Raw genomic sequence first — 18,550 nt, forward strand, 5'->3', positions numbered from 1 at the left:
TGATTAACTTCTCCCAAGGAGGAAAGAATTATCAAATCAGTAATCTATTTTCTATAACTGAAGAGGCTTTGCAGGAAGTTTTTTATCTGAAACTCCTTTATATTTATTCAAAACCAATGTGGAAAGAGATGACGACCACTCAGAAATTAAAAAATATTTAAAAGAATTAAAGAAATGAAAAAAAATAAAAGCCCACTTACTGTAAAGAAATGTTAATATGTTAGCTCATCCATCTGATTCTCTTTAATATTTTTTCCCATGAGAGTAAATGATTTTTGGAAAATAAATTGACAATGTTACTTCTATTCAATATTATAAAGTATTGTGAGTAATGAGAGCAAAATAAGGTAATAGATAACATGGTTGCAAGTAAAATATGCATCTCAGAAAGAATGCCTACTTAGTTGTAATATGTCATAAAAACAGCTAAGTTTGGTTTCTTCTTAGAATAAGGAAAAAAAGGAACCTCATATCCAATTAAAATAAATCACGAAGAAGCATTTGCACCAGAAATAATTACAAAAAATGGTATCAGAAGAGGTGAATCAGTGATGTACTCCAAACTCTACGGGTGGAATATAAGATTAATTCAGGCAAAATTAACCAAAAATAAATAAGTGAATGTGCAGCAAGGGTAGAGATTGTGCATATTCTAAAAGGAAACATTAAAAAGGGCTACATTATTTTGATGGAAAGAATGGAAGGCAAAGTAATTTTTATCTCCAAGAGCAAGGAAAGATTTGTTCCAGAGGACAGCAGGAATGTGCTTTCAACAGCTACAATAGGAACATTGTTATCAGGAAGGAAAAGCTATTTCTCCAGCTAAAATTCCTATCTGACTCTAAAGAGTGGCTACTCCTAATTTTGTGACAAGGATACACAGATTTATTCTTTGTAGTTCTGGGAATGCAAAGAAGGAAGCATTATTTACTCTTAGATTACCCTCATATTTTTTTCACTTTTGTGGTGGGCATGTTTACTTTCAAAGGGAGCACCCAATCAGTTACTGTTGGATTCTTCCAATGTCTACATTCATCTGTATTTTTCCATATATATTTTTTTACATTTTTTTCATACACCTGTACTTAGTATAGGGGTACATGCATGTGTATCTCTATTTCTGTGTTTAGAAAATTTATAAATGTCAGCTATGTTCATCAAGGTCTGATTTCTCAATTTGCCCAATACTTACTATGCATATGCTATTTTTTCTCCCTTCCTGTTAGCAGTACTAGTTAATTGACAGAAGAGTGGACCTGGAGCCTTTAAGAGTTTATGCTTTTTCATCAGGATATGTTGTGTGGAATGACGCTTCTGGCTGTTCCATCTGTGTTCATTATTTTATACTGCTATGCTGAGACTATTTCTGAACTCAGAACCTGTAAAACACCTGAATCTGCCTGCACTTTAACTTGGCAAACATTCTTATTTCTACTGAAAGGTATAAAACTGCAGGGAATGAAAGCCTAAAAGGAAGATTAAACACTGGTTATAATTTTGATTTCACTTTGACAACAAGCTTTTCTTTGACCTGTAAGACATCAAATGACATCTTTTTGACATATTCAAAGTCATTTTCTGCTCCCCAGAAGAGCTTACAAAAATACACTGCATAGAAATAATGCAGTTGTGTTCCATACTTTTATTCATAGTGCATTTAAAGGTACATAAGGTAAGGAATATACATAAGGAATATGCAACACTAACATTGTGACAGTGACACAGAACTGAGTTTGTTTTAATTTTAAATTCAGAATAGCAGGTTGTAAGCATTCCCACATGCTTGCACCCTTTATGTACACTGGATAGCTTTTGAAGTTTAAAAATGAGTATGCCAATGACTTCAATCAAATCTTTGTATGGCTCACCACTATAACATAACTAGAATTGCACTAGTCAGCACATTCTCCTGTGGTGTCCTTATAGAAACAATGCCATTAACAAAAAAGATGGTATGGAGGTTTTGACATATCAAAGGAAAATTACGGGATGAGAATGCTGTTTAGCAGAATATCAATAACATTGGCATGGGAAGATGACTACAGACATTGACTATGTACAGTAGTTATACCACAGTGAAACAGGCAATCTTCAGCATATAGGAGCTGTCTTCGTTTTCTATATATCATCATTGTGAAGTCCATGCACTGTAATCATATGAGGACAGGGGCATGGAAGCAGTTAAGAAAAAAAACAAAGAAAGGAATAAAGCAGAACATGTAAATTCTTCTCTTTTATTAACAGAAACCTTATCCTTGGGTTTTCATTGGATTTCTACTTAGCAAGTAACCTAGCTCAAAGCAAGTGGTGGACCACCCTACCTAGCTCTTCACAGACCCCCCAGAGCATTGCACGCACTTTGGTGTCCCCACTTCAGCAGAGGAATCAGCAAACTGGAGCCAGTTCCACAGAGGCCACCAGGATGATGAGGGCTGGAGCACTGCCCTGTGTAGAGGCTGGGGCAGAAACACTTGTCCAGCCTGGTACAGAGACACTTTCAGAGGCACCTCACAGCCATGCTGGTGCCTACAGGGAGAGGACTAATGGGAAGTAGTCAGGCCCTTCAAACGGATGACAAATAGCAGAAATAAGGTGGAATAAGAGAGGTTCTTGATACATATAAGGAGAAATTTTTTGCTAATACAACAGACAGGCAGTGGAACAGGCTGCCAGGGAGGTTGGAAGCCTGTCTTTGGAAATTTTCCAATACCTGACTTGGTAAAGCTGTGATAAAGATGGTCTGATCTCACAGCTGGCCCTGAAGTGACAGAAGAGAGACATAAGGACCTCTACAGGGGATTCTGAGGATTCTCTGTAAGGAAAGTAACCATTAACTCTGAATCAGTCATACAAGAAAGAGTCATCTCTAAGAAAGATAGAGATAGATCATGTTAACCACACTAACAGAAGATGACTGGGCAGACTTGAGTAATGACAGCTAACATAAGACCCAGAAAAGAATTTGTTTACATTTAAGTACAGCAGTAGAACCCCAAAATCTCCTGCTCAGCATGGAAACTGCTTTAAATTTGGGTTTTGATTTTGAAGTTCTTCATGTGCAAGCATGCCTGGCACAACAGTTCTCTTGAGCAGAGCAATGCTGCAGTCTCACAAGTGCCATTAGATTCAAAACTGGGAAGAATCAGCCCTAAGGTACAGGTTCTTCTATTGGGTTAATTTAAACACAGTAAAAAGATCAGGCCTCTTACAATACATATAGATTGTGGATTTTTCCCTATAAAATCAGCAATTTTAATATCATTCACCTTTTCCCACATAATATGAAAACACTTGAAAGACTGATAAACATTTCTTAGAAATTTGCCTTCAGTATGAAATAAGGTTACGTGCTAGACTTTTCTGGGGTTAAGGAAGAAAGAGAGGAAAAAGAAAGTGGAGAGGGCTAAGAGCCTTCAATATAAAATTCAGAATTCAAAGATAATTAGGCTAGAGGTACTCAAAAAGAGAGGAATCATATAAAACAGTGACTAAAGCATTCACTCATGGAATGGGAAAGAGAGTTTATTCATTTTTCACCTTTTATGATTCCTTCTAAGGCTTTTCAGTAACAACTGATAAATATAAAGTGAATAAACAGCACTTTTTGTGTCAAAACTGGTAAATATAAGCAATCTCCAGTTCAAAATCCAGGTGTCACTGAGAATTGCCTAGATTTTGAATTTTCTTTCCACTGCAAATCTAGAGCTTTCCAGGTTTGATATTGTACCATGTGCACCATCTTCGTCACAGAGCCTGGATTTTGCACCCAGAATTTTAAAGCTTTTGGGGTCAGCTCAGTATTACAAGGCCCAAATGACTCAGATGGCCTATTTTCAGGTGTATGAATTAAAATACATCTAAAAATACTACATTAAAAATAGTTTAAAATTACAAAGTCAAGGACTTAAAAAATGGGGTGTTCTAGACATGAAAGTTATGTAATCTTAATCAGGTTTTTTGAATGCATTTTAGGATGCTGCTGTTAATTGAATCTGTCCCAGCTGTCCCCCTTCTTTTTCCTTAGCTCCCCTAGGTGTTCCTGTGCTGATTCTTTGACTTCATTCTTTGACCAAACAGGCTGTGCTCCACACTTGGAGAAGCTACTCTTCCTCACTCTCAGCCTTCCTGTGGGCTGCTTATCCAGTTTCAGGCTCCTATTCTCTGCATGACTGGGAAGAAAAATATCTCACTTTGCTTGGGGTGGAGGTGCTTGGCAGGATTTTTAAAAAGTGCATTCCACCTAGATTTTTGACCTTCTTTTATAAAGGAAAAGATGTGTGGACTCATGCATAACAGGCAGCCCTCCACTCTGCTATGGCTTCAGTATTTGTTTAAGCAATTCCACAAGAGGGTAGTAGCCCCAGAGGTATCAAGCTACTACAAGTTTCATAAAAACATCTGTTCAGAAGAGAGAAATTCTTAATGCAAGTAAGGTAAAAAGGATCAGTATTCATTCCATGCTTACAAAAGGTCAGAGGATGCATTTGAGTTACAAACCACAATATTTCAAGTGGCTTTACTGCTCACAGAGCAATGTGTTTGCCTTGGACTTTTTCTTCTTCTTCTTCTTTCCCTCTTGGAAATAAAAATTGGTCTGGAGCAGACAGCCACCATGGAAAATTTAAGCCTAAACAATTAATTTGATTTGGCAGTATGATAAACAATTCGGAACAGGGCCTTAATAATAGGCAGCACTAGAGCCCCACATGTAATTATTCATTATGTCCCAAGTGACAACCCACAAAAGGTTTCCTTGAGATGTAGGAAAAGTAGCTGCATCCAGACAATTTAGGTTTCGAGTTGAATCCAGTCTAAGGTATTGTTTACAGATGAACAGTGGTTAGAGGGGGATCTGAAAACTTTCCATGGTGTAGGGAGGAAATGTGCTGCCATACAACTGTCAGAAGAAGTCTCTCATCTTCAGCCCAGTAATGACACAAGCACTATTTCTGCTTTAATTGTATATGTGACAAGGTTGGTTTAGTGCAATAATTATATACCATTGCAAGCAATAATGCTTTACAAAAATAGAGAAGGAACCAATTCCCTTTTAATGGAAAGCTAAATGCCCAGTGTTTATAGTAAAAGCAAGATGACACTGTGGATTTCAGAGAGTATCTTACTACTCACAGCTCCAGATAAATCTTGGATAGATTTCAAAACCATGGTTTCTCACATAGGCTGAGCAGTGTTATGATAGCGCAATTTGATCTGCTGATTCATATTTCCAGGTATAGTTAAGGCAGTAACCTTTTAAAATTTTGTAGGTTGTCTTTTTTAATCTTTTTCATTATGAGTATTCTCAATGTCTTTGATGCAAACTTTTTTCTGCCATAGTGTACTAATCTTCTGTGCCTGTTTTTCCACCCTGTGCAATTACATTTTGGTCAGCATTTTTTTTGTCCTCTTGGCTTCTGTAACATAGTCACTGAAAGATGTGTCCTATTCCTTACAAGACACATTGCAGTGCTTGGAGTGGAACTTATTAACCAGGATAAAAGCAACATATTCTTGTCAGGAAATGAGGAGTGGGGGATGGAAGGGAGAAAAGAAGGTGTCAGTAAGTAATAAGAATAGCTGAGTCCTGTCAGAAATTTCTGCAGGGGTAGAGGGGCTCTGTGGGAGAAGTGGCACTAACACAAGCCTGAGAAGGCAGACTGTTCTTTTCTTGTATGGAGAAAAGCTGAAGTGCCCAGCTTTCAAAACACCAGGGTACAGATGGGCCTTGCTGGTAGAATTCCTCTTTCTGTATCTATTTAGGTCTTCAAAGGAAAGTTGTCTTGTTTTAACAGAAGGCAAAGTTTCATGACCAGCACTGGGGTTCAGTGGGAGAGGTGCTGCTCCATCAGTGTGGCCTCTCTAGCTCCAGTGGGAAGGGATATGAGGAACTGTATGCCTTCACTGGTTGATGCAGCCTTGCTTTGCAGACTAATTGTATGACAAAGGTTACGTATGATTCCAAGGAACTCACCACTAGTTAGCAATCTTCCCAAGTAAACATAAGCTGTTTTATAACTGTGAATCATACTCACATATGGTTGCTCTCATTTGACTTCATAGACTAACATTCAAGATACTACAAGTTAAACCATGTGTTTCCTCTTTGAACTCAAAAACCCAGCATTTAGTACTCTAGATCATGGGACACAGGAATCACTTCATTCATCCCTGATCACACAGGGAATTTCAAATTATATATTTTTCTTCATCGGGACCTGGAAAAGTCCTATAAACTCAGACAAAAGCAGTGCAAGCAGAGACAAGCAGACTTGAACTCCTCGTGCTGAGGTGTTTCTAGAGTATGCAGTTTGTCCTGGCTGGGTGTTTATTAAACCTATTAAAGCCAATCAAAGACTCTCCAGAACTACTCTAAAAGAATAGTTCCACTGTGTCACAGTCCTTACAGCTGTGAAATGTCCTCCTGTGTATAACCAAAACTCCTCTCTTGCCAGAGAGAGGCACTCCTCTTACACTAAACTTCGTTCTTTGTGAGTAGAAGGTGAACACAAATTGATCATGAATCTCCTTTATAGCAAGGTTTTGTACCAGAAGCTATAAGCTTATTTTTCAAGTTTGTTTGAATCTATTTCCTCCAAATTTACTTAACAGATGGCTTTTTCAAAGGCATTTGCCATTTCCACTGATCTCCTCTAGATTTTTCCTAATGCTTATGCAGTTTCCTTATAGTGGGGTAGCCAAATTCTGGAGCAATGCCTTGTAAGTGGATGCAATACTCTGATTGTCATCATGGCTACATGATGGTTAAGATTCATTAAACATCATATTCCTCTGCATTTTCTAGAAAGTGTATTTTTTCCCCTCTTCTTCGTAGCATGGATGGGGAGGTATAAATGGCTGAGAATAAGCTTTTTTTCTTACTGTTTGTAAATTATTTTAAAGAAGTGTTTTAATATTTACCTTTAAAGGAAGAGTTGAGGAACAGAGAAAATCTGTATCCAGTGTGTCAATGAAAGCTCTCTTTCAGGCTACATCAGGGCAAATGCTATTGTGGTTGAGTAATGTGCCACAGCAAATGATTTTGGATGGAAGGAGATCCTCTTTCTGAGTACACACAGATCACCTGGCGTTAATTCTGTCTTCCTCACAGAACACTGTCATTTGTAAAAGCTGGCTCTGGGTTATGTTTAGGACATCATCATTCTCCTCTTTGCAAGCACCTAAGAAATTAAAACTGGATATTATTAAGCAGTTGGTTTGGTTTTTTAATGTGTTGTAATAGCTGCAAGACAGGCCTACCTTTCCTGAGGGATAGGGTATCACATGCTAGAGATTGCTTCATTACTGCTCTTAGAGGATATTTGACTTTAAAACTGGACTTGGTCTTAAGCATCAGATTCAATGGTTCTATTCCCTCATCCACCAGACTGCTGTGGTTGGAGAGCTGAGCTATCCTGTTCCTGCGAGCATGTCTGAAAAAAACAAGAACCCCTACCTCTCTGGTACAGACAGATGATCTTTCTGCTTTGAGTTAAATGAATAAGCTTTTCCAAAATGCTAATTAACTATATATCTGTCTTGCCTTTTCCAGACAGCTCAGAGTTTGTTCTAGAACTTGAAAAGCATAAATGAAGAAGACTTTTAAGAAGAAACATCTGAGTAGGGTTTAGTAGTTTTGATAAAGTACAAAACATGAACACAGCTACATGTGTATGATTCTGCTTAGAAGTGGCTCAGACTCAGCTAGTTCATGTTACCCCAGTGTAAAATGAGACTTTTTTGGAAACACATCTGTGTATTAAATGTTTTCCAGATTTGATATATGCTCTCTTACTGTACATTTCCTTAGGAACCATGTAGTAAATACCCTGTAAGTAATATATTGAGATGGTTTTCATTCATCAGTCTGTGATCCACCTCTAAAGATTTGCCTAAAAACCCCATCAATGAGTTTCCATTTGGTGTGGACAAAATTTGCAAAACTGCAATGGATTTAAATCAACTGCAGTATGTATGAAGATTTAAAGCTGGTTTTGTCACACTTACTGTTTTCTATTTGCAAAGGCTTATTTAAATTTTCTTTCTCCTTGACAGGATAAGTTAATTAGAACATTTAATGTACCTGAAATTCAAAATATGACATTCTCTTGCACTGTCCCACTCTGAAGTTGGCTTTGAATATTTGTGTACATACACTGTTATTTACTACTGTACCTGCTACTCCTGAAATTAACATGGTGCAGCAGGAGTATTTAATTTCTTTCACTGGTTTCATTTGAACCGTTTCGTGCCAGACACCCCAGACCTGTGTAAAATCTTCTGATGACAGACATCACAGGATTCCAATAGTAAAAGCTGGTTTTATGTCTAAGTCAGTCTTGCTACATCACTGCTATCAGTTCTCTTAACAAATTGCAAGACTGTCAAGGTTTAGCTGTACTGTAGTCTTATTAATCCTTCCTGGTGAAGCTGAGAAGTTTTTCAATATGACATTGAAAAATCTGTAACAAAAATACCTGTATTTTAACAAGTTCAATTAGCATTTGTTTTGCTTTATCCTCAGTCTCAGCAGCCAATGGAAAGCTTTATTTTATTTTTCGAGACAAGAAAATATCTTAAAAAAAAAAAAAAATCCAGCAACCTCCCACATGCCAATCCCTTTCTTTACAGCCTATTCAGCTAAAGATATACGTAGTGCTTCCTTGCTTGGCATACATGTACCAACAAATTCGGCATTGCCTCCAACAAAAACTCAGTGAGAAACCACCATGCTAGGCAACCAAGGCAAATTGCTACATAGGACAAAACACACACTGCCAACAAAGCTTTTCCTTTGTTGCTGCTACTGCATCATCCTTGTGCTATTTGTGCATGGACTTTCCAGTGTGAAAAAGCCATGAGACCATAGGTCTTATTCTGCCATTTTCTCATTCTAAAGGCATAAACATGAGTTCAATGCTATAAAACCTTTAAAGACATCAGAAAGTCTACTTGTACTTGGAGAGAGGCTATTTACAAGGGCATGTAGTGACAGGACAAGGGGAGTGGCTTCACACTGAAAGACTGTGTGTTTAGATGAGATATTAGCAGGTAATTATTTACTGTGAGGGCGGTGAGGCACTGGAGATGCTGTGGATGCCCCACCTCTGGCAGTGTTCAAGACCAGGTTGGATGGGGCTTTGAGCAACCTGGACTAGTGGAAGGTGCCCCTGCCCATGGCAGGGGGGTTGGGACTGGATAATCTCTGAGGTCACTTCCAACACAAACCGTTCTGTCATGCTATGATTCTAAGATTCAACCCATCAGCCACTCACACCCAGAAGCAATAGTCCTCATATTGCTGCCTTCTAAACTTCACTTCTTATCAGGGCCTAGCAATAACATATATAAATATGAAATATTATAAATTAGCCTGGTTATAAAAAGTGTGCTTTAAGAACTTTAAGAAGGCAATTAGAAAGGCCTAAAAGGGAAAGTTTATTTCTTATCCTTTATATGTGTATGAACAATCTCAGGTAGTTAGATAGAAAAATAGTTATGAAAGATAAAAGAGAAAAATTCAGCTTAAGACCCTCCCAGGATGTGAACATACTGTGATGGTGCAGTTCTACTAGGTCTCAAAATTTTTTTTTCTTTTTGAAGACTGTGACATTTTACTAATATCTGGAACACTGTGGATCAAACCTTTTTGTTTTCAGTTTACTGTTTTACACAGAAATAAAATATTTGCACTTCTTATAGAATAAGTTGTTTAACATCAAAACCAGTTTCAATATAAAAATTTCAGCAAGGTCTGCATAAAGGAATAGGAAACCAAGTAAAAGACATTTATGTACAAACAGTTCAAGCACTTGAATAATATTTCAAATAATATTTCATATATTAAGAGACAACAAAGTATTTTAAATCTCAATTGTCCATTTTTTTCAGTTAAAGGCATTATCATCTCCAAATAATAATTTAATACTTGTTTTTAAAATATTTTATAAACTTCTTTGATAAAATTGCCATGGCTAAGACTTCATTGAAAGTAGAAGCAAAATATGCCTGAAAATACAGTAATGAGTGCACTCATTAAGTATGAACTATATTTTTTTACCACAAACTCCTTTTGATTTCATCATAACTGTTGCTTATGTTATGAGGAGAGATGATTTTACACAGTAAACACCATCCCTTCCTCAAGGTGACTGCTGCATGATGTGGTGGAAGCACACCATCTTCTGGCACTAAGAGATCACTTTTTAAAAGCATGTGGAAGAAAATCAGTGAAACTCAAGAAATCAGGAACACTCCTCATATACATCAGGATTTTTTTTCCTTAAGATGTTCTAAAGTGTTTCTTTTTCTCTTTTCCATAGAAAACTGTATATGAAGAAAATTGCCTGAGTTTTTCTAATAAAACACATTTCCAAGTAGCAGTTTACTTTCAGCTGACAGGCTTAAAAAGATCAAACCTTGCACTGCTCGAATAACTGGAAATCAGAATAAATAGATGATAATTCTGTGCTGAAACATCTAATAGGAAATTAGCTTTTTTTTTTTTTGGATTTGGGTGTTTTTTTCAGCTGTATTACAAAGAGTGACACTGAGCATGATTGTTTACAAACCATTTTGAAAAATGATTATTAACTTCATTTACCCTGAAAGAGAGAGAAATTATGCCAAAACCTATAGCTAAACACTATATTTAGAGGATTGCAAAACTGTAATTAAACCGTGGTAAACTGATGGCCTTTGCAGAGAATTTTGATGTAACAGAAGCAGCTCCTGCTGAAGTCCACCAGCACAGGTTGCTGAAAAATGCTGTTCATTCCTATGAGCCCTTTATAGCCTAAGGCTGCCACTTTCTGCTTTCTCCAACAGCAACAGTGAAGGCTTTTGGGAACTCCATCAACCCCAAGAACTGGAACTACAACCAGAAGGACATACTGTGCTCTGGCTCCTTTTGGCTGGAGGCCCATGTTTTTTCCCCAGCCTTCCTTTTGTAACCTACGTACTCAAACAAGCACTTTTTTCTTCCTTTGACATGACTCACCAGATATGAATCAAGCAGGCTTTGATTGTCCAAACCTCATGCCTAGCCCTACATGCTTGGACAGTCTGTCTGTATTACTGCCATACTGTCAACAGCTAACAATGGAATAGGTCTGGAAATGTGGTCTGGAGCTGGAGAGAAGGGGCCTTAGGACTTGGGATGAGACACAGAGTGCAGCAGGTGAATGCGCTCCTTTCTGTGAGTCATAGAATCATGGAATGTTTGGGTTTAGAAGGGACCTTTAGAGATCATCTAGAACAACCACCTTGCCAGAGGCAGGGACATTTTTCACTAGATCAGGTTGCCCAAAGCCCCATCCAACATGACCCTGAATAGGTTCAGGAATAAGATACCACAAGTTCTCTGGGCGGTGTCTCACCACCCTCACCCTAAAAAATGCCTCCTTCTGTCTAATCTAAACCAACCTTCTTTTGGTGTAAAACCACTGCTCCTGGTTCTGTTTATACAGACCTTGGTAGAATGTCTCTCTCCACCTTGTTTGTAAGCCCCCTTCATATACTGAAAGGCCACAGAGCCTTCTCTTCTCCAGACTGAACAACCCCAACTATTGGGGTTGTCATTTCTGTTGTGAGAGTTTTTTACCACCAACACCTTCATTCCTGTTAATGTGGATTCTTTTCCAAACCCCATTCTTTGTGTTGCAGAGAACATTCCTACTGTCAACATTACCTCTAAGAAAGACAAAGCAACAAGTGAAGGCAATGCAAAATTAGAAAAAGAAAGAGAACTCATGGAAATTGTCATGGAAACAAAAGAATTCACCAATAAGAGCAACTTAAAAATATAGCTACGTATCATAAAAACACTTTGGCCTCCTGCTGTCGCTTCAAAGGGAGGGAAAGAAAAAAGTCCCTGTTTTGCCCCAGAGGTGTGCATTTATACTGGGTGTTTTTGTGTGTGTTACAGCATGTTGTTGTGTGTTTTCTGAGTGAGTAGGAATGTCAGCACATCCGTGTCCATTTGTGGTGTGTGTGAGAGTGTGAGTGTATCAGTGTATGTGAGTGAAAGTGTTTATATATGCGATTGCTAGAGTGTCAGTGTGTGGGAGTGTGTGAGTGTTTATTTAAGGCAAAGTGCTGAGTCCTGCACTGGGTCACAACTCCAGACAGTGCTACAGGCTGGGGAAGAGCGGCTAGAAAGAGACCTGGCAGAAAAGACCTGGGGGTGCTGGCTGACAGCTGGCTGAACATGAGCTGGCAGTGTGTCCAGGTGGCCAAAAAGGCCAGGGGCATAAATAGCATAACCCAGACTATTCTCTCAGCCATGTTCTTATGTGACCTGCAGAAACCTCACCTGCTTCCACAGTATGCAGGGGTTTTGTTTGGGCAGGGCCAATCAACTCGCAGATCCTGTAGTGTTAACCAAAGAAATGGCTTCTGCTCAATTTGTATCCCAATGCTTGAATGTCCCAGCACATATTAACAACTCATTGTTCAGTGATCCCAGAGGCTGGTGCATGACGGGAGATGTGACATAGCCAGTCAACGGCCCAGGTGTCTGTGAGATTGTTTTGGAAACGAGTCACATTCACAGCTGATTCAGTTCTTTTGGGGGCACAGTGTCACCATAGCAGTTGTTTTTCAATGCCCAAGATAGTGTTCTGCACAGTGCCATGGCTCAGAGTATGTTTCCAACCATCCAATAGTTGCTTCCACCTTTGTAAGCACCTGGTGCTTACCATGGGATATTTGTGGTAGTGTGATATAATCAACATGCCAAGTTTCCTCATACAGGGATTTCAGACATTATCCCCTGTGCCAAAAAAGCTTCAGCCACCTGGCTTCTTCTCTGTGTGTGGTGCTATAAATAGCTCACCCTTATGTTCTCAGTCCAAATCCATCTGAGCAACTTCAATTCTTGCACCCTGGTTTTGGTTGAGACAGGGTACTTTTCCTTCTTAGTAGCTGGAATAGTGCTTGGGGTTTTGTGATTTATTATGAGAATAATGTTGACAACACACTGAGGTTTTGGCTGTTGCCAAGCAGTGCTTACCCTGAGTTAAGAACTTTTCAGTTTGCCATCCTCTGTCAGTGAGGAACTGCACAAGAAGCTGGGAGGAAGCATAACTAGGACAGCTGACCTGAAATGGCCACAGGGATATTCCATACCACAGAATGCCATGCCCAGCATTTAAACCATTTTCACAGTTACCCAGAAGGGTCTGATTGCTGCTCGAGGATGGAATGGACATCTGTCCTGAGGAATTGTGTTGTGCATCGCTTGTTTCTCTTGTATTCTGTTACTCTATTGCCTTTTCATTGCTATATTAGCATAATTAGTTTCATTATCATTATTATCTTTTTCTCAAATCTTTTTTTTTTCTTATCTCAGCCCAAGAGGTTTACCTTTTCTTTCTGGTTCTCCTCCCCACTGAGAGAGGTGGTGGGGGAAAGAGCAAGAGGCTGCAGTATACATAGTTGCCAGTTAAACCATGATGGTCCTTGTTTGGAGCCGAGCATGAGGCATGAAGAGTTGAGATAATGATATATCTGATCAGAGATTGCTAAAACAAAGTGGTCACAAGCATTTATTTAGTTTAATAGTTGCTGGTCATCATGTTGCTTTGTTCGCTCTCAGAGTTCCGGTGTGTGTGGGCTCAGAAGTGCATTACACACTCGTGTTCTTGCTGGCTGCGTTCCCTGCGGCGGCGCTGATGCCCCGCGGAGCCCGGGCGGGCGCTCTCGGCGCTGCGGGCGGTGCCGGGCTGCTGGCACTGCCCGTGATCACACCCCGCCTTCCCTCGGGGAGCCAAAACAGCTTACAGCGCTTTCTTCTCCCTTCCTCCTGAATTCTTCGAAAGCCCTTCAGCCCTCTAGCATTTGAGAATTTTAAAGATTTTTACTATAGATTCATGGAATATCCTGGGTTGGAAGGCAACTTCAAGATCATGTAGTTCCAACCCCCCTGATGCAGGCAGGGAAAACTTTCACTAGATCAGGATACTCAGGGCCCCATCCAACTCGGCCTTGAACACTTCCAGGGATGGAGTATACAAAACCTCTCAAGGCAACCTGTTTGAGTGCTTCACCACCCTCCAAGAAAAGAATTTCTTCTTAACATACAATCTAAACATGCCCTCTCTGGGTTTAAAACCATTGCCCCTTGTCCTATCACTATTGTGAAACTCCATCTTGCTTATAAACCCCCATAAAATCCCTGAAGGCTCCTGTTCTCCATGCTGAACAGCCCCAGCTCTCTCAGCCTGTCTTCATATGAGAGGTGCTCCATCCCTCTGAATATCCTTTGAATACCTCTGAAATGACCTGTTGTTGGGAATCGGAATGGGCTTGCATCCAGCTGAAAGCTAGCTTAGGGTTAAGTAATGATTGGGAGCATCCCAAACCCCATGAAAAGCACTTCAGTTCAAAGGAGGAGTAGGGGGACCCAAACTCCCAACAGGGACTGCAGCTACTCAAGCCTTGGTGACAAGCATTGCAGTTACTTCAATCCTTGCGACGACCCCTGCAGTCACTCCAGCAAAAGGCACTGGGGCCACTTCCATCCCTGTGACATGCACTGCCGCTATTCACGTTCCAGTGACTGGCACTGGAGCTATTCAAACTCCAGATACTTTAACCCCTAAGCATGATGCCTGCTCATAACCCCAGTGACAGATGCTACAGCCAGTCAGACTTCCACAGCAGGAAGTGCAGATGAACCAGAAAACCAGCCTGTCCTGGTAGTAGTCACTTCTGTACACAAGAACTGCATGTGAAAATCAACTCATCCCATTAACAAGGATGAGGAAGGTGAAGAGGGCAAAGCAGGGTCATCACAGGAACATGAGCTTGACTCACAGCTAGAGTTTGACACCACTCAATCCCAGTCACTGAGTGAACTGCATTAACATGAAGCACATGGATGGGGGCAAATATGACTACTGAAATTCTGGTCCTTTCTGTCAGTAGGATTACTGTGTTGGAAAGAATGCATATATGTAGCTCTATCAAACAGGCAAGCTGTGAGTTTCCCTGTCTGACTGGACAGATGTTCTGGGATGACATTACACCTATTACGTATCTTAACTAAATTGTAATATTGTTCCTCACAGTGCTCAAGAGCATTTTGCTATGAGACCTATAAGACCTCGAAACAGTAACAACAATAAAACTATAAAAGATGAAGTCCTCCAAGGTAAACTTACACAGGCTGTAATAGAAGATAAGAAGCCAAATAGAGGCAGTGAATGGTCTGTAATGATGTTTATATAAATATGATAGTTACATAGAAAAGCCTTGCATTACATTGGAAGTTGTAGTGTATAAATATGTATGCATTATACAGCATGCTTTATTATAGAATGAAAGTATGTCATATAGAAAGTTGTTTCTCTGAAAAAGGGAGATTCTTCATATTACATTGTGTTAGATTCTACATTCAAGGTGTCAGAGTAACTGGAGGAAGTTTGTTTCACCTTCTAATATCTTGGACCACAGGCATTCAGGCTTCCATGGGAAAAGTTACAGAAGCTATAGGCAGGCTGTCTGGTATAAAGGAAGGTGGAAGGTGATTACAAATAATTGTTTTGCTAGTAGAGATGCCTTTAGGAGCTTGTTACAGACACCATAAAAGTTTTAAATAGAAACTCAGGTATCAATTGCACCCCATTGCTGCATGAGTTCAGTCATTCAAAGGAAAGTAACCCTTCCATGTTGTCTGTCTTTCCTTCTTTCTGTATCTCTCTCTTCCTTTTCAGGCAGTTATGTTTATATCAACAGAGGTGATATTCTCCTTATGGAAGGCTGAGATTATAGAAGCCTTAGACATATATTTAGAAGGTTGTTGCTCACAAGTCTCAGACAATGATTCAGATTACCTACACGCCATTTAACCTCTCAAGGAAATCTAAAAAATCAGCGTGGGTTTCCATTTTTTGCCAAACAATTTTCTGTGCCGTCAGCCTATATGGCAGCTGGTGTGGGGCCAGTAGCTCTGGCCAAGGAAGCTGTGGCCGGTCTGGAGAGATGGTCCCAAGAGAGTTCGTCTTCCCAGGGCCCGGTGTCTTCCCTCAGCTGCTGGCTGGAGTGCCCGTGCAGAGGCTGTAGCTCTTTAGTGATTGTCAGCTCATGATTTCAGCTCAGCTCTGCAGGGCAGCCTTGAGACCAGACCAGGGAGAGAGAGACGAGAGGCCCGTGTAGCTGCTCCGCACAAAGTAACTTTATTGGTCCGCACTCCAGTGAAGTGGAGCCAGGGACGACCATCTCTCTGCCCTCGCAGGGGGAGGGGGCTAGCTTTATAGGGATACAGGGGGTGGGTGTCAGAAGGTAAAGGCCAATGGGCTACAAAGGATCTGCATAGGGTCTCCCAGAGGCTTCTGGGTTTGTCTTCTTCTCGACATAACTGAAAGTAGCTGCCTTTCCAGGGGGAGTCCTGCTGGGAGGTTAGGCACTCTCCTTCTCTCAGCAGACATCCCTCCATGGCGGGGGCTGGGTATACCCCACAAGCCTACTTTGTCCAGTATAAATGGTCGGGACAGGAACCTGTGTGTAGGCATGATCTAACTCTTCAGTAGAGTGGGATGGAGAGGGATAAGAACTTAGCCAAAAAATGGAAACCTTTTTTCTGGATATTGCTCTGGATATTGCTTTGCTCTGGATATTGATTTTAGTGGATTTTTAAAAACAATTATTTATTTTGGTAGTAAAGCCCATTGATAAAATTTATAAAGTGCATTTTCAAAGGAATCGTGGCTATGGATTTCCTTTTAAGGGATCCCGCCTTTTACAAGAGAGATCGATGTCAACCCTCTTCAGAATAGCTAATGCTTCGCTATATAAGAGCAAAATCAGTCTGTCCAGAAAAACTGCTGCAGGTGATCTTAAATGGAAAAGAAACAGTCTCCTCCTTCCTGTACTTGCCTGCACAAGAGGGTGCTTAATTCAGGCTCCCAAGGTCCTTCTGCTGCCTTTGGTCGTGCGCCTTTTTTTGTCGTAGGTTTACGGCTTTTTTTTGTCGTTGGCTCATCCCACCCAGGAATGCAGAGCCCTTGTGTTGTCCCACAGACGTGGCTGTGTCATGTATGCTGCTCTAGAGGGGCACCTGCCTCCTAAGCACTGTATCATCACTCCTGCTGTGAACCTCTCAGACCAATGCAGGCCATGTGTGCATCCATGGCAGTCTGCATGGATACAGTATTTTAGGAATAGTCATATGTGAGCCAAGTGCTTAAAAACAGACAAAGAGGTCTCTCATACTATCTTCATTCTGATGAAGTGAAGGTAGCCATACCTTAATGTGCAGGAGTATATATGTGCATACCAAAATGTATAGAGATAACTCAAATATTACTATTATTTTTTTCTCATGGGAAGGAAGAGACAAATAGATTTAGAACAGTTTTTAGACAGTTGAGGCTAGTTGACTAAAATTTACAATGGAAAGATTAAGAAAATCCAAACCAAAAAGAGTGTTTCACAAGCAATAAGATCAAAACAGGGTGGAGGTATCTAAAAAAAAAAAAATCCCAAAAAACAACATGATTTTTTTCTGAAAAGTTATAGAGTGCACAAACCAGGATTTTATTTTGATAGCTGGTGGAAGCAAGGCACAATGTCCTTGAAAACCCTGCCCTTTAAAACTGCTTAAATCTTTCAGAGGCTGGGATAAACCACAATAGTGTATGAGGGTGCGAAGGCATTACCTGATGCAATGTTCTGCTGCCTAATGATTTTTTCATCACTGAAACAATTTTTTCAGATACCAAGAGTTATATGTGCTATTACAACTACAGGAAATGGTTAAAAATCGACAGTATTCAGTTTTCTGATGCTGATATTAAATACATTCACACAAACAGAGGCTATTGAGAAAAATTACTGTGAGAATTTCATAAAATATTTTTAATAGCATGTTAATATATAAGATAACATGCTGAAAAACCACAAGCCATCAGTGTCTGTAAACACAAACTAGGTAAGGTACTCACAGGGAGCCACAGGTTTTTAATGTTTTTGGAAACTCAAGTGGAATGAATGTTTTTTTGCTAATATATTTTATCAAAGATTTTCAAGATGAAGTAGAGAAGTATTTCTTATTAAATACCAATTAATACTAACGGTTATTAATAACAGAATATTATATAAAACTCTAGTAAAATAAATGGTGTAACAACTTCTAGTACTTCATATTCATTGCTCATTTTAAGCTGACTTGTGGATCATTAAAATGATCTTCAGTAATTTTCTGAATTCTGAGTTTAGCATTTCCAAAGCCATGACACATTTTCACTTCGAGCCTACTAATTTTAATTGCCATGACTGAAAAACAAAACCCAATTGAGAGAAAAAAAGGAGAACACTGACCACGAAACACAGCATTAAAAATAGTTCTTGTTAAATCAAAGTCCTTTAAAATAGTATTTCTGCATTACAAGCTTGCACTTGTCTTTCAGAACTGAGGATTGACTTCAGAGTAGATCATCTTTCCTGTTTAAAATGACAAGTCACGTAAATCATCAATTTCAATTAGAACAGTTGAGCACCAGGGTGCCTCCAGCACTGCAGAAAAGAGATGTGCAGGTTCATCACAGGGATA

The sequence above is a fragment of the Corvus moneduloides genome, chromosome 2 (assembly GCF_009650955.1).
Source record: "Corvus moneduloides isolate bCorMon1 chromosome 2, bCorMon1.pri, whole genome shotgun sequence".
In the NCBI taxonomy this organism is placed as follows: domain Eukaryota; kingdom Metazoa; phylum Chordata; class Aves; order Passeriformes; family Corvidae; genus Corvus; species Corvus moneduloides.